At 35.3% G+C, this 15,933-nt stretch overlaps 1 long non-coding RNA gene across 1 annotated transcript in view; it reads right to left on the reverse strand.

The window, feature by feature from the left end:
* Positions 1–15,933, reverse strand: part of LOC144192109 (uncharacterized) — a 68,090-nt gene that overhangs the window by 34,814 nt on the left and 17,343 nt on the right. The window contains exon 2 of the long non-coding RNA XR_013325047.1: positions 1,991–2,070. This is a non-coding gene — a long non-coding RNA (uncharacterized LOC144192109). The remainder of the gene's footprint in view (positions 1–1,990; positions 2,071–15,933) is intronic.

Here is a 15,933-nt window from a genome sequence, read left to right on the forward strand (position 1 = left end):
ACAATTATTGATTAAAAAAGGTAAAAATCAGGAATTTTAATATACATCTAAACTCTTCGTTTTATTTTCATCCAAAAACAGAAAGTCACCACTCATAATTTACTACCCCGGACCGCACAAAATGATGCGCCGGCCCAAATTTAGCCCGCGGGCCGCCACTTTCCCATCCGTAGCATACCCAATTTCACTGATCAAAAAAAACATCTAAGTTAACAGCTATACTTTACAACCAGCCTTCATTTGACTCCTCATTTTTCTCTTACAAAACATCACTGACTTCCCCTTTAAAAAAAAATCCAAACAAACATTTTACAGCACAATTTTTTTAGCGACTTAACTCACAATCCGATAAAGGGAAGCCCAAACAGATCGGGGCGAACTTCCCTGTCGAAAGAAGCATTTTAAATAGCCGTTGAGTACGTCCAAACATTTGTTTTGCATTAAGTGGCCAATAAAACAGTAGCTGGAAAAGTGCTGTTGCAAGTGAGGCCTCTTGTGCCCCCCCCCCCCTCATTAAAATAATTTGCTGAATTTGGGGTATAAAAACAAATGCAGCAATTGCTGACATGAGGATTCAATTAGAGGAGGCCAAGCCAGGCATATCAGCTTTTTTCCATTGAGCGTGCCAGCCATTACAATTGCTTTGATAGATAACCGTCCAAGTCTACGTACTGTAAGATTGTGTCAATTGATTACAAGCACGCCGTTTTCAATTTTTCAGGCCTGGAATAGTCACTATGCGTACTTATGATGAATTATTTGGCGTAATTCGAGAAGAGAGAAGAGCCAGGGAATGTCTGTTTGATTGGCTTGGACTTGCTTAGGTTTGTATTTTGGTATAAAATGGCGGGATTTGATCATGAAAAAAAACATGGTACATACATTGAATATATCCGTCAAAATCAGAATGGAACAGGACTTGTGCGTCACTTATTATTTTCATACTTTGGGGAAGAGAACATAATGTTTACAAATGTAATGTTTTGCTGTTCGTCACTATGCTAATTTGTTAAAATGTTAAAACTAACCATATTTACATCTATGTGTATGTATGTAGTGTATATATATATATATATATATATATATATATATATATATATATATATATATATATATATATATATATATATATATATATATATATATATATATATATATATATATATATATATATATATATATATATATATATATATATATATATATATATATATATATATATATATATATATATATATATATATATATATATATATATATATATATATATATATATATATATATATATATATATATATATATATATACATATGTATATTTTAGCCACATGCTTATATATTTAATCAATAATATATTTATTATTTTTTATACATATATTATTTTTATATATATTTTATATATTTATTAAATTGTTTTTAAATATGTTTTATCTATTTATGATTTTGTTTACTATATTTTTTATATATTTATTATTTCTTTAATATATTTTTTATCTATTTATTGATATTTATATGCATTTTTATATACTTATTTTTTTTAGATATTTCTATTTTTATTTATTTCTATATTAATTTATTCATGTATTTATTAACTTATTTACTACCTATTCATTTATTTCTATATTTATTTATTTAGTACCTATTTATTTATTTCTATGTTTATTTATTTATTACCTACTTATTTATTTATTTATATATTCATTTATTTATTTATTTATTTATCAACTTATTTATAACCCATTTATTTATTTCTATATTTATTTATGTATTTATTAACTTATTTAGTACCTATTTATTTATTTCTATATTTATTTATTTATTTATCTATTTCTTAACTTATTTATTACCTATTTGTTTATGTCTATAATGTCTTTTTCTGTGTCTGTATTCTCACCCTCTGGCGACTGTAACAATGACATTTCCCGAATACACATGAATAAAGTTATCTAATCTAATCTAAATATACATTTATGAGTTTAGTGGGACAATACCTGTTCAGTAGAAGCTCCCATTTGGCTCACATTCCAACTTCTCCAGCATTTTCAATGATTTTCTGTCACCAAAACAAGCCCTAAATTGAAAAAAAACACAAAATAATAATCAAGTTGGGTTGAGAAACATAACTGAAATGAGCTTGGTTAGGACATAAAATAAGAGCAGGGCATTTTGTGACATAAACAGCTCACTCACACACACAAAAAAAGAATTATGAGGTCGTGTAATTTAACACTTGATGGGTGGGAAAGGACTCCAGGGACAAAACTCAGTAAATGAGCCATTTTAAAAGGTCTCCTTTTCATAAAATGACCCGAAATGGGAGCTTTTTCTCAGCCTAATCCATAATAAATATCATTTTTAGGCCTTATTTAGTCATCCATAATTGAACGTTAACATTGATGTATGATAATTGGAGTTAATTAGCACTCTAATCTTAAAAAAGCTAAAAGATATTAACATACAATGATACCATTGGTGTACAACAATGGTGTAAAACTGATTTTTTTTATAAATGGATTAAATGAAGTGGATTAAAGTCCCGGAATATTCAGTTTTTATATACTTAAAACAATGTTTATTTGATTTAAAAAAAAATATTTATTTTCAACCTGCTGTACAAAATGATTTTTGAACTAAAAACACAGAAAAAATGATTAAAAAATGACAATTATTGATTTAAAAAGGGGAAATCAGGAATTTTAATATACATCTATACTTTTTCTTTAAATTTGATCCTAAAACAGAAAGTCAGCACTCATCATTGACTTTCCCGGGCCACACAAAATGATACAGCGGGCCACATTTGGCCCGCGGGCCGCCACTTTGACACCAGTGGTGTAAAACACCCAAAAATATGCTCCAGGTCTTCCTTTTTTAAATTATTTTTAATCAAACTATATATTAATAAATACTATAAATAATTTAAATTTATTTTAAAGTACATTTTCCTATTTCCAATTTTATGTAAAATAATTTGACTTTATTATTTCTTACCACAATAATACTAAACAACCATTTTATGAATAAATGCTAATATTTTAGCACTTTTGGACGATGCTATGTCACTTAAAACTAGAAAAAGCGACATAAATAAAACAGGTAGAACATCTTTTGACCCATTTACATCCATTCAGAGTCTAACAGCCCAAAAAAATAGATAAAAAAAAAAATCTCCATTTTGGATACTTTCTTATGCGATACATAGTAAAAAAAAAAAACATCTCAAGGGTTAATATCAAGAGCAGCTGTACAGCCCAAGGCTGGACAAGAATAAACATATCCCTCTCTTCTTTGGGCTCTAAGGAATTGAATCCCATCCAACTTGCACAAAAAAAAGGAGGCGGGGTCAAATTAGATGGAAAAACGGAGCAAAATGGCTAAAAAAAAAACAAACAAACGCTCAAGATAGCTGTATTTATTCAAAGTTTATTTAGAGTTGAATCGCATTTATTTAAAGATGAGTTTCGTCATGTAAACAAACAAAAAACATGTTCCTCTTGTAATGGATTTTTATCAATAAATCAACCCTATTTAAAGCACAATTTATGAAATATTTGATATTTAAAAGCTGTCCAATTTTAGAGTATGGGAAAGAATGTAACATAGGCGACCTATCCTGAATAGTTGACAAACTTTTAGCTTTTTAGTAATAAATACATTTTTTTTTTTGGATAATAATAGTACAGCCGCTCGATGACATCAGCGATTTTAATGAAATACGGTGTAAATTAATTGACACGTGCCCTAACTTGAGTTTTTTTCCGACTAAAAGTATTGGCTAGCTAAGTATTATCGTAATTGGTTGGCATTGTGATTAATTTACCAAATGGCGAAGAGTTCTTTAGAAATATGATGAGTCATTCTGAGTGGCACGCAATCTGCAAAAAAGCCGACAGTAAAAGACTGCAGATGGTTCTCAAAATAGTCCAAAACATTATTAACTGTCCCCTAACTACACTGTCCAGCTTCTACAAATCCCAGTACTTTCGAAAGGTAGTAGAGACTATTAAAAAAGACAATACGAATCCCAGGTTCAACCATTTCAACCTGCTACCCTCTAGAAGGCGCTACAGAGCCATAACAGCCAAGACAAACAGACTCAAGGACATTTTTCCCCAAGAGTTGTCACCATACTCAATTCGAGTTCTGGACCTAGGACAAGGGGTGGGCAAACTTTTGGGCCAGGGGCCATATTTAACAGATGGGCGGGGTCAGCACAAGATAGGATACATATAAAAAAGTGCATCTGTTAAGTACTAAAGTACTGACATACTAACCACTCATTATTAAAGTATAAAGTATAAAGTACAAAGTCAAGTAAAAAGGAATGTATTAGGAAATATTAAAATGTTATTTTAAAAAAGACAGAGGGGCTGTAAAACACCCCAAAAACATACAAAAACTTGAAAAAAAAAATCATATAAAAGCAAAAAAAACTACAAAAACATACAAAAAACAGAAAAACATAAAAAAACATAAAAAACAGACAAAAAACATACAAAAACCTACAAAAACCTACAAAACATACAAAAAACATACTACCTACAAAAACATACAAAAACATACAAAAAACATACAAAAAAACATACAAAAACATACAAAAAACAGACTACCTACAAAAACATAAAAAACATACAAAAACATACAAAAACATACAAAAACATACAAAAACATACAAAAAGCATACAAAAACATACAAAAAGCATACAAAAACATACAAAAAAAACCATACAAAAACATACTTTAAAAAAAATCCCATACAAAAGTTGTTATACGCCATACGCAATTTGAAAAACTTATAAAAATACAGGGTAAACATATAAGTCGCCAGGTATGGTTTACCTCAACCAATACAAGTAACCACTAATTTCCATATCAATTTTAAACAAGAAAATATTTATGTGGAAAAAAAGCACAGGTACAAACAATTACAAAAAAACATAACGTCAACTCATAAATGCCTTTACGTAATTACAGTTCTTTGTCAGACTTGGCAACTTCCACAGACCAATGATGTCACCCACAGGTGAAAGCGACACTGTTGTTCCTGGGTTCGAACCCTCCATCCACCCCTCCCCGTCTCATGTAAAGAAAGAACAGCGGATACTTAGCCGTCTCTCCGGGAGTACGCGATAGCGTGGTATCCCTTTAGCCGAGTTTGAATAGCGCTTAGTGTAGCGGCTTCTATTGTGTACCCGCAGATATTGAGACGGTAATCCGGTATCCCGCCATCTTGGGTTTCCTTCAGGGAAGCCATGGTAGCTTTCCATTTGCCAATCAACATGTGTGTGACCCCTTCTTTTCATTCTCGGGATACAAAAAATCCACAGGTGTGCGTTTGTTTGATAAAAAACAGTGAATTGGGATTGGATGAGATTATATCGTATTTTCTCGCATATAAGCCGCATCCACGTATAAACCGTACCCTTAAAATGTCCTTAAAATAGTAGAATTTGACAATTTCCCTCGTATAAGCCGCCCCCTGATTCACAATTTTCATCTCCATATTTGTAGTTTTAGTAGGGAGTATAAATGTACTTTTTTATAGGGAAAATCCGAGGGTATTCTCGAGATTGTACGAAAGAGTGTTGTCTGAATGTAGACAAATACCAAAAGGATGTCATGTGAGCAGTACAACCAGGAAGTGTGTTCGTAATGGTCTAGATCAGGGGTGTCAAACATACGGCCCGCGGGGCGGATCCGGCCCGTCTGGTGGTTTGGTACGGCCCGAGGAAGAAAGCTGCATTGTATAAAAAAATATGAATTTTCTTTAAAAATTTGTAGTTCTTGTATTATCCGCTAGGGGAGTGCAGGGTTTTAGTACGTGCAGACAACGTGAATTGACATTTATTTATGTTCTTATGTTATTCTCTTGTTCATAATGTAAAAGGAAAATTCTGTTAATAAACATTTTGATAATTTACTCATTCTTTGCACTAATTATTAGTATTAGTGACTAATACAAAGGAAAAAAAGTGGGCTTATTGTTAGTTCTATGTCATTTTGCAATGAGTTTGATCTCAAATTAAGCTGTATTCGGCCCGCAGACCAGAGGTTTGACACCCCTGGTCTAGATTGTCATTCCTAGGTAAGATGGTGGCGTTCTGAACAAGTGAGTTAGTTTTTTCACGTTTTATGCAAGATATGGTTGATTTTTTCCGTCAAAATATATATTTTTAAAGCGTCTTATCTGTTTATTTTTCTCTATTTTGAAATAAATGACCATATCGGCCCACATTATGGCATTTTGTGCATGTCAAGTCTAAATTATGCGCATATAAGCCGTACTCTCGATTCAGTCATCATTTTTTAGCGACAAATACGGCTTATATGCGAGAAAATACAGTAAATGTAAAGCAACAATTTGAAATGAATGTTGAAATTTCAATGATATTTCTATGTAGCTTCTAAATGATACAAAAATTAAAAGATTGAAATAATCTTTCCTACATTAAACGGCAAATTTACCAGACAAATTTCGTGTATGCTAAAACAAATTAGCATAATGCTAACAATGAAAAACAACCTTCAAACTCAAAAATAATCACCAACACCTTTAAAACTATTTACTAATCCAAACACAAACTTAAAATCCAACCAATAACATTTTTCACCACTATACAAAAATACTACATAATATCAGTATAAATACTACATTACAAAAACTCGCATTATATAATTTTTTTGGCCCCCAAGTAGAGATTGTGCACTACTATTTATATTCTAAACTTGTAAACAACAACCTCAAACCGGAGGGATAAATAGCGCTGAACTAAAGTTTTGATTGTTACGCTTGTTGTTGTAACCATGGCGACTTAATCACGTTGTTGGAGCCAGCTGACAAAATGTTCCTTGTTTGGAATCTTGAGTTTTATTTTTACTTTGTTGACAAGTCACGGGAGTAATTTTATAAGCGCTAAAATGGCTAAAAGGCTGAAAAAAGGTGAAACTTAAGATACAAGGACAAGGAAGGGAGACAAAATGGCTTCCCATTGGTAGAGAAGGCTCAGTTGTTCCACTTTTTGAAAAAATAAAATAAGTAACCACACAATCAACTCGCAACGCATGACAACACGTACTGTGTCTCATTGGCATGTATGTAATGGCGACACAAAATGGCTGATGTGTGATTCCTCGGCTCTTTATTTCCAGCTTTAAATCAATTTCTTCAGCTCATGAGTTCATTCAGCCAAAGAAAATCCAATCTGTGTTCTGTGCTTTGCCAATTTTAAATTGAGTCCTTGAAATCTGGTATTCCTCAGTCAAAATATAAGAATAAGTAGAGAAAATGACAAAAAAATTAAAAAACTGTTTAATATCTAAGTACTGTTAAATATCGAATTACTGAATAATATCAAAGTACTGAATAATATCGAAGTACTGCTTAATATCTAAGTACTGTTTAATGTCTAAGTACTGTTTAGTATCGAAGTACTGTACAATATCCAAGTACTGTTTAAAATCTAAGTACTGATTAATATCTAAGTACTGTTTAATATCTAAGTACTGTTTAATATCCAAGCACTGTTTTATATCTAAGTACTGTTTAATATCTAAGTACTGTTTAATATCTAAGTACTGTTTACTAAGTACCGTTTAATATCTAAGTACTGTATAAAATCTGAGTACTGTTTAATATCAGAGTACTGTTTAATATCAGAGTACTGTTTAATATCTAAGTACTCTTTAATATCTAAGTACTATTTGATATCCCAGTACTATTTGATATCCCAGTACTGTTTGATATCCAAGTACTCTTTTATATCTAAGTACTCTTTAATATCTAAGTACTCTTTAATATCTAAGTACTCTTTAATATCTAAGTACTCTTTAATATCTAAGTACTCTTTAATATCTAAGTACTCTTTAATATCTAAGTACTCTTTAATATCTAAGTATAGTTTAATATCTAAGTACTCTTTAATATCTGTACTGTACTGTTTAATATCTACGTACTGTTGAAACCAGCTCTTAAAATTATATTCATGAGAGAGTTTAATATCTAAATATCTACTGTTTTCAACAGTACTTAGATATTAAAGTCTCTCTCTTAGATATTAAACTCTCTCTCATGAATATAATCTTGAGAGTTGGTTTCAACAGTAAACTCTCTGTCACCATTTGACCGGCTACCAAACGTCCGAGCACCAACCCTTACCCTCGTTTAACCCATCTCTTTTAGCACCAAACACAACACATCAAATGCAACAAAACACAGTCAAATCCTTCCCTAAAGCTCAACTCTCGATCCACTCAGCCTTTCCATTAATCTGACCCTGCCTGACCTTTCACCCCATCCCGACAATCCGGCCTTCCGCAGACACGCGTGATGTTCGCGAGTGTGCCAAACACCCCCAACGACAGATTTTTTAGGCTACACACGCGCTAGCTAGCTTCAAAAGGCCTTGACGACGGTACTTTCACATTCAAGCGTCTTGTTTGGTAGTTGGCTTCGACTGTACGCATCTATTTGAACAAGAATCAACGAGTAAGCGTGTGTGTGTATGTGTACAAGTGTGTGTCATCATGTGCCGCCTCAAACCAAAGCTAATAACAGAAGTCTTTATGCCAAAGGTCGCGTATTTAACCCCTACATTTGCAAATCCATTTCGTAGCGCCTCTGTTTGGATTCTCCCGAGGCGGATGGCGAACACTACGTTACTTGTTCGCTGCGTAAATACGTCAAATAGGCACGCAAATGCATAAAGGTCAACGCCAAGCGAACAATTACGTCGTGATAATGTGTTTTAATGGCACTGGAAAAGATTTAAAGTGTATTAGTTGTGTAGATTGTGATTGAAGTTGGTTTAAGTGGCTTTGTTTGAGTGATGCTGAATACGTGGAGTTAATATTGGGGACGGGATTATTAATCTGAGGTATAAAGTTTGTTGGCTATATTTGAATTTAGGAGTAAATTTAACTTTAAAGGAGACATAACTTTAGCAAAAACTACAACTGGTACCGTATTAAGAGGAGAATTCATTTTTCTGTATGGCTAATGATTTGTTCTTATTTTACTACTAAACTAAATCTACTTAAACATAAGTATGTAAGTAACGATTTAATGACAACCTGCTCTAATTCAAAAGTTGACTATAAACAACAGTACTTATGTAGGATATTAAGTTTTGAAATGGAAAATGTTTTGAGTCTTACGTATTTCTGAGCCCACCTATTCATGTTGACTACTTATCTATGTTGACTACTACTACTATTTATTATATTGACCACCAGTACTAATTTGTTATGTCTACTACTGCTCATTTCTTATGTAGACTAGTACTACTCATTTCTTATGTAGACTAGTACTACTCATTTCTTATGTAATCTGGTACTACTCATTTCTTGTGTAGACTAGTACTACTCATTTTTCAAGTCGACAAGTACTACTTATTTCTCATGTAAACTAGTACCACATATTTCTCATGTAGACTAGTACTACTCCTTTCTTATATAGACCAGTACTACTCATTTATTATGTTGACTACTGCTAATAATTTATTATGTAGACTAGTACTATTCATTTATTATGTAGACTAGTACTATTCATTTATTATGTAGACTAGTACTACTCCTTTCTCATGTAGACTAGTACTACTCCTTTCTCATGTAGACTAGTACTACTCCTTTCTCGTGTAGACTAGTACTACTCCTTTCTCGTGTAGACTAGTACTACTCCTTTCTCGTGTAGACTAGTACTACTCCTTTCTCGTGTAGACTAGTACTACTCCTTTCTCGTGTAGACTAGTACTACTCCTTTCTCATGTAGATTAGTACTACTCCTTTCTCGTGTAGACTAGTACTACTCCTTTCTCGTGTAGACTAGTACTACTCCTTTCTCGTGTAGACTAGTACTACTCATTTCTCGTGTAGACGAGTACTACTCATTTCTCGTGTAGACGAGTACTACTCATTTCTCATGTAGACGAGTACTACTCATTTCTCATGTAGACGAGTACTACTTATTTCTCATGTAGACGAGTACTACTTATTTCTCATGTAGACGAGTACTACTTATTTCTCATGTAGACGGGTACTACTTATTTCTCATGTTGACGGGTACTACTTATTTCTCATGTTGACGAGTACTACTTATTTCTCATGTTGACGAGTACTACTTATTTCTCATGTTGACGAGTACTACTTATTTCTCATGTTGACGAGTACTACTTATTTCTCAAGTTGACGAGTACTACTTATTTCTCATGTTGACTAGTACTGCTTATTTATTATATATCTTTACCAGTTCTTATTTGTTATGCTTACTACCATTAAGTTAACATGTTAGCTAAGACTAGTACTTCCATTACGTTGACTACTGTTTTTTAATTATTTGGACTACTTATTGAGTTATTTAATGTTTTGTTAGTTTGTTGTTGTTATTGGTGCACTTTGTGGCAAAGCTTTAATTCTCATTCTACTTGTATAATGACAATAAAAGCCTTCAATTCAATTGGTAATATTGCATCTCACTTGAAATTTCTAGCAAATTATCGTCATAAACCCAACACCATCGCTAGCTATCATCCACGGCCTACAAAATACAATCTAACGATGACTACTCCACAAACGAGTATTTGAGAGTAAGTGGCTCTGGCAGCAAAGCCGGAGATGCTCTTAAGCGCCACATGTGGCTTGGCGTTCCTCGCCGGGGAAGAAAATCAAAACGAAACACACGTACAAGATGTTGACGAGCGCACTGGCGGTTTTGCGGCTTCGCGTGTCGCCCGCGATGAAATTACAGCCGCGTCCGTCAGAACAGATTACAATCCCAGATAAAACATGGCGAAACGCCACATTTGATTCATCTGGAGTCGTGTTTTCCAGCTTGGAATGTTTTTTTCCAAGCCAGAATTGAGATTTTGGGGGGTTTTGGTCACGTTTTTATAAGACGGAATAGTTGACGGATGAGAAGAAAAACAATCGGGCTTCTCACGGGAAATGCCGCAGACGAGACGACACCTGCCGGTCCGTCGGTCGGCCCGTGGAAGCCCCGACGTGACCCAGTCGCCACTTCCTGTCTCGACCAGGCTCGTCTTGGAAGAACTCGAACAGGAAACCGACAACGGAGGTGACTGTGTGTGTATTTGTGTGTACTCGTGGGAAGGTTAGAAAAATCTGTTTTTTGTCATTGTTGTATTAATACTATTCAATGAGTATCAATCATTTTTTTACCCAGATTTTATTCCTGATAATAATCTGGCTGTGCTGATAAACTCTACGTCAGAAGTGTGCCAACACACAAACTGTCTTTACGGGAACAATAGCACGTGTCGCTCCGGGCAACCAGACAATGGAAGCCAGATGGGGAGAAGGACGGAAGCAAACAGCAGCCCCCCCCCCCAAGCCCTGCTTTACAGGGACGTCCTCTGATATAGTATACACATACTGAATATATATGTATTGGAGGGCTGCCAACTACTCTGGAATTATGACCAACAGTATGTATACATATGTATATATGTGTATATATGTATATGAATACATATACATACATATATTTATATATATAAATATAAATACCGTATTTTCACGACTATAAGGCACACTTAAAAGTCTTAAATTTTCTCCAAATTAGACAGTGCGCCTTATAATCCAGTGCGCCTTATATATGGAAAAAACAGAAAACCAAAAATGAAAAACCACCACTGTCGGATATTAAAAAAACACAAACACCTGAACTGAAACAATACTGTTAAATATGCAGAAGCCATCTTAGTTTACAAAATATTTCTTCATATAGCTCCTCCCCCACTGCAAGATTTGATACAAAAAAAATCCAAAAGATGAACAATAGCTGGCTCTAGAGGTGACTGTAAAGTAGTGAGTGCTTCATACCTGGAAGTCAATAGCAATTACTGTATTTTCACCACTATAAGGCGCACTTAAGTCTTAAATTTGTTTAATATCTTAGTACTGTTTAATCTCTAAGTACTGTTTAATATCTGAGTACTGTTTAGTATTTAAATACAGTTTAATATCTAAGTACTGTTTAATATCTAAGTACTGTTTAATGTCAAAGTACTGTTTAATATCTAAATACTGTTTAATATCTAAGTACTGTTTAATATCTAAGTACTGTTTAATATCCAAGTACTGTTTAATATCTAGGTACTGTTTAATATCCAAGTACTGTTTAATATCTAAGTACTGTTTACTAAGTACTGTTTAATATCTAAGTACTGTTTACTAAGTACTGTTTAATATCTAAGTACTATTTACTAAGTACTGTTTAATATCTAATTACTATTTAATATCTAAGTACTGTATAATATCTAAGTATACTGTTTAATGTCTAAGTACTGTTTAATATCCAAGTACTGTTTACTAAGTACTGTAAAATATCAAAGCACCATTTAATATCCAAGTACCGATTAATATCTAACTACTGTTGAAACCAGCTCTCAAAATTATATTCATGAGAGAGTTTCTCCAAAATAGACATTACGCCTTATAATACAGTGGTGGTTTTTCGTTTTCGTTTTTTTTCCCATATATAAGGCGCACTGGATTATAAGGCGCACTGTCTATTTTGGAGAAAATTTAAGACTTTTAAGTGCGCCTTATAGTCGTGAAAGTACGGGACATATCTATATTTCATACAACACACTTATATATAACCTACGGAATGAATAAAGTTATCTAATCTAATTTTCTATCACTCCGCAAAGGCACTCCCGAAATGGGCCTCCACTAAAAAGTACGCTATTCATTTTGATTGCTATCTGCCACAAATTGAGTCTCAAGTCAGCAGGCCTTCAACATTAAGAGGCGTCGAGAGTGCTAACAGCCTTCCGTCTTTCAGCGTGTAGCGCTGCCTCAACACTCGCCAACATGGCCGACGCGTCTTGTCAATTCATAGCGCATAAATTGAATAAACATGTCAGAGGAAAGTCGCCATATCCGATTGACGTCCATTTTGACATGACAGCGGCTCTCGTAAAGTCACTTTGTGGTGAAGTACGATGTTCAAGTCGCTCATTTTCAACGCTAATTTGCTTGCTTTGGGGAAGTTATTAGGAAAGTATTTATGGAGGCATTCTGTTTATGTGAGAGCTTCTTTAGCTATATTTTCTGAGGGCCATAAATCTTGGTAGTAACTTTTTTTAACCACACAAGTAATCATATTTCATGGCAGTATCTTTGCTTTTTAAGTCTAACCATAAATGATCAATTTAAAGATTTTTTTCCACAGATAAGGAAAATGTAATTAAAAAAATAGATGATTGACACATTACAGTACAAGTGTCCACTTTTGATATTAAAAATTATTTATTTGTATACTTGGTGAAGCTTAAAATCTCATTTCCGTGTATAATAACAAAGTAATTCAATATTTCATCATATTATTTACGTCCTTATTATATGCATATAAAAGAACTAGAATAAATAAATGAATTTGGGGTTATTTAGGCCAAACGTGCATACTTTATTTTGTATTTAAATTTAAAAAGTGACTTGAATGTTTGGTCGCACGGACGTTTGGTCGCCCGGGACCTTTGGTCGCCCGGGACGTTTGGTCGCGGCGGACGTTTGGTCGCCCGGGACGTTTGGTCGCCCGGGACGTTTGGTCGCCCGGGACGTTTGGTCGCCCGGGACGTTTGGTCGCCCGGGACGTTTGGTCGCCCGGGACGTTTGGTCGCCCGGGACGTTTGGTCGCCCGGGACGTTTGGTCGCCCGGGACGTTTGGTCGCCCGGGACGTTTGGTCGCCCGTGACGTTTGGTCGCCCGTGACGTTTGGTCGCCCGGGACGTTTGGTCGCCCGGGACGTTTGGTCGCCCGGGACGTTTGGTCGCCCGGGACGTTTGGTCGCCCGGGACGTTTGGTCGCCCGGGACGTTTGGTCGCCCGGGACGTTTGGTCGCCCGGGACGTTTGGTCGCCCGGGACGTTTGGTCGCGGCGGACATTTGGTCGCGGCGGACGTTTGGTCGCGGCGGACGTTTGGTCGCGGCGGACGTTTGGTCCCCGGTCTTTTGGTCGCCAGTCAAATGGTGACAGAGAGTGAGCACTGTTGATAACAGCTCTCAACAAGAGTTTGATATCTAAACATCTACTGTTGATTCATGAGAGAGAGGTTAATATCTAAGTACTGTTTAATATTTAAGTACTATTGAAACCAGCTCTCAAAATTCACAAGAGTTTAATATCTAAACAGTACTTGTATCTTCACAAGAGTTTAATATCTAAATATCTTAGATATTAAACTCTCTCTGTCATGAATCAACAGTAGATATTTAGATATTAAACTCTCTCATGAAACTAAAACGTCCAAGTACCAAAAATTAAGATCCAAAACTACAAATAAACATAGAATAATGCCTACAAGTCACCAATCCATCATCCCATCATCCCGATACTCCCTCAGCAGACAATTCAACCAAACATACCCCCACACCCACCCACACAAACACAGACATTGACCCCTACTATCTAGCAAAACCACACGACTGCATGTCGCCGTTGTCGGCGAGTCTTTGTGCGCACGTTTATGTCCGCCTACGAAACGTGCGTGCGTGCCGTCTCGGGCTTAGCGCTCGATGTCTACCAACTCGCCCGTCATTAACCCCTCGTCCCGTCAGAAAGACCACCCACGTTTGAGTGTGTCGGCTTTTTTTGTGTCTAAAAGGAGTGTGTATGTGTATATGTGTATATGTGTGTGTGTGGCTTTTGTTTGGGCATTGTGCTATGTGTTATCTATCCACTTGAGTTGTCTCATTTATGTGGTGAGGATAACAATCGTGTCCAGGAGTGCTGTAAGCAACAACTTGATGAATGGCTGGAAAATAGCAGCTTGGAGAATAATAGGATTAACCATGTTGGTGCTTGAGTGGGTGTTTGTTTTTGAGACGTGTTTTACAAAGTAGAGGTCGGGAAAATTTGCATGTATGCACCTGTATGTCTTACAAACAAAGAAGTCGCTAAAGCAGGTTGTTGTTATTATTATTGTTGTTGTTGTTTGATGACGTTGGGAATCCGTCACAACAAAACGGGCCCAAAAACCTAAAAATCAGCAGCTAAACGCACCTGTGCAAATGGAGACACTTCCTGTGTGCCCATTTTACTGTGGATGGCAAACACACACACACACACACACACACACACACACACACACACACACACACACTAGACTAGAGGCTCTGTTCTCATGGGCGTCAACCAATGGGTAACTGGGAAGCTTTGTGGAAGTATGCAGGACACAACCACTTTCTATACTGTAATACATATTCCAGAATTGTACTTTACTTAGAATTTAATTCAAAGCCATTGGTCAACTTTATGAAAGAAAATTAACATGAAGATAAAACAATAAACTTGATTATTGTTTATTTTGTCATGATGTCTTTTTGATAGACTGTTCTATATCTGATCAATGACATTTTATTAATCGGTGTTCAATATATAGCAACACTGATATTTTTGTTACAGCCTTCTTAAGTCAGTTGCTTTGCACGTCCACCATTTGCAAACATCCGTCCAGAGTCGCGCTTGACTATCGTTCCTTCTTTCAATGACTCTTCCTTAAATTGTATCCACACAGCTGGTCTTGCTGTTGGGGGGGGGGGTTTCTGGTCTTAGAAGAAAGAGATGATGGGGTGGGTGGGTGGGGGGGTGTACTTTAACGCAAACTCCATTCACACTCACACTTACTTACACACAAACACAAACCGACGCCACTGTTGACACAACACAAAAGCAAACGTGGCTGAAGGACGACACGGCCTTGAAAAGGTGAAGTGAAGCTTTTTGTTGGGGTTCCACATTTGCCCTCAATACCCAACCAACCAAGATTAGTCCAAAAGTATTGAAGATTAAATCCCATTTAAAGATAATATCCCATAACAGTCAACCTTAGCCATTTGGTCTCCTTATTAATGATTGCAATTCCCCTTATTAAGCCATAATAAAATGTACAAATGCAATCCGGCATATATTTACT

The sequence above is a fragment of the Stigmatopora nigra genome, unplaced genomic scaffold (genome assembly GCF_051989575.1).
Source record: "Stigmatopora nigra isolate UIUO_SnigA unplaced genomic scaffold, RoL_Snig_1.1 HiC_scaffold_25, whole genome shotgun sequence".
Lineage (NCBI taxonomy): Eukaryota > Metazoa > Chordata > Actinopteri > Syngnathiformes > Syngnathidae > Stigmatopora > Stigmatopora nigra.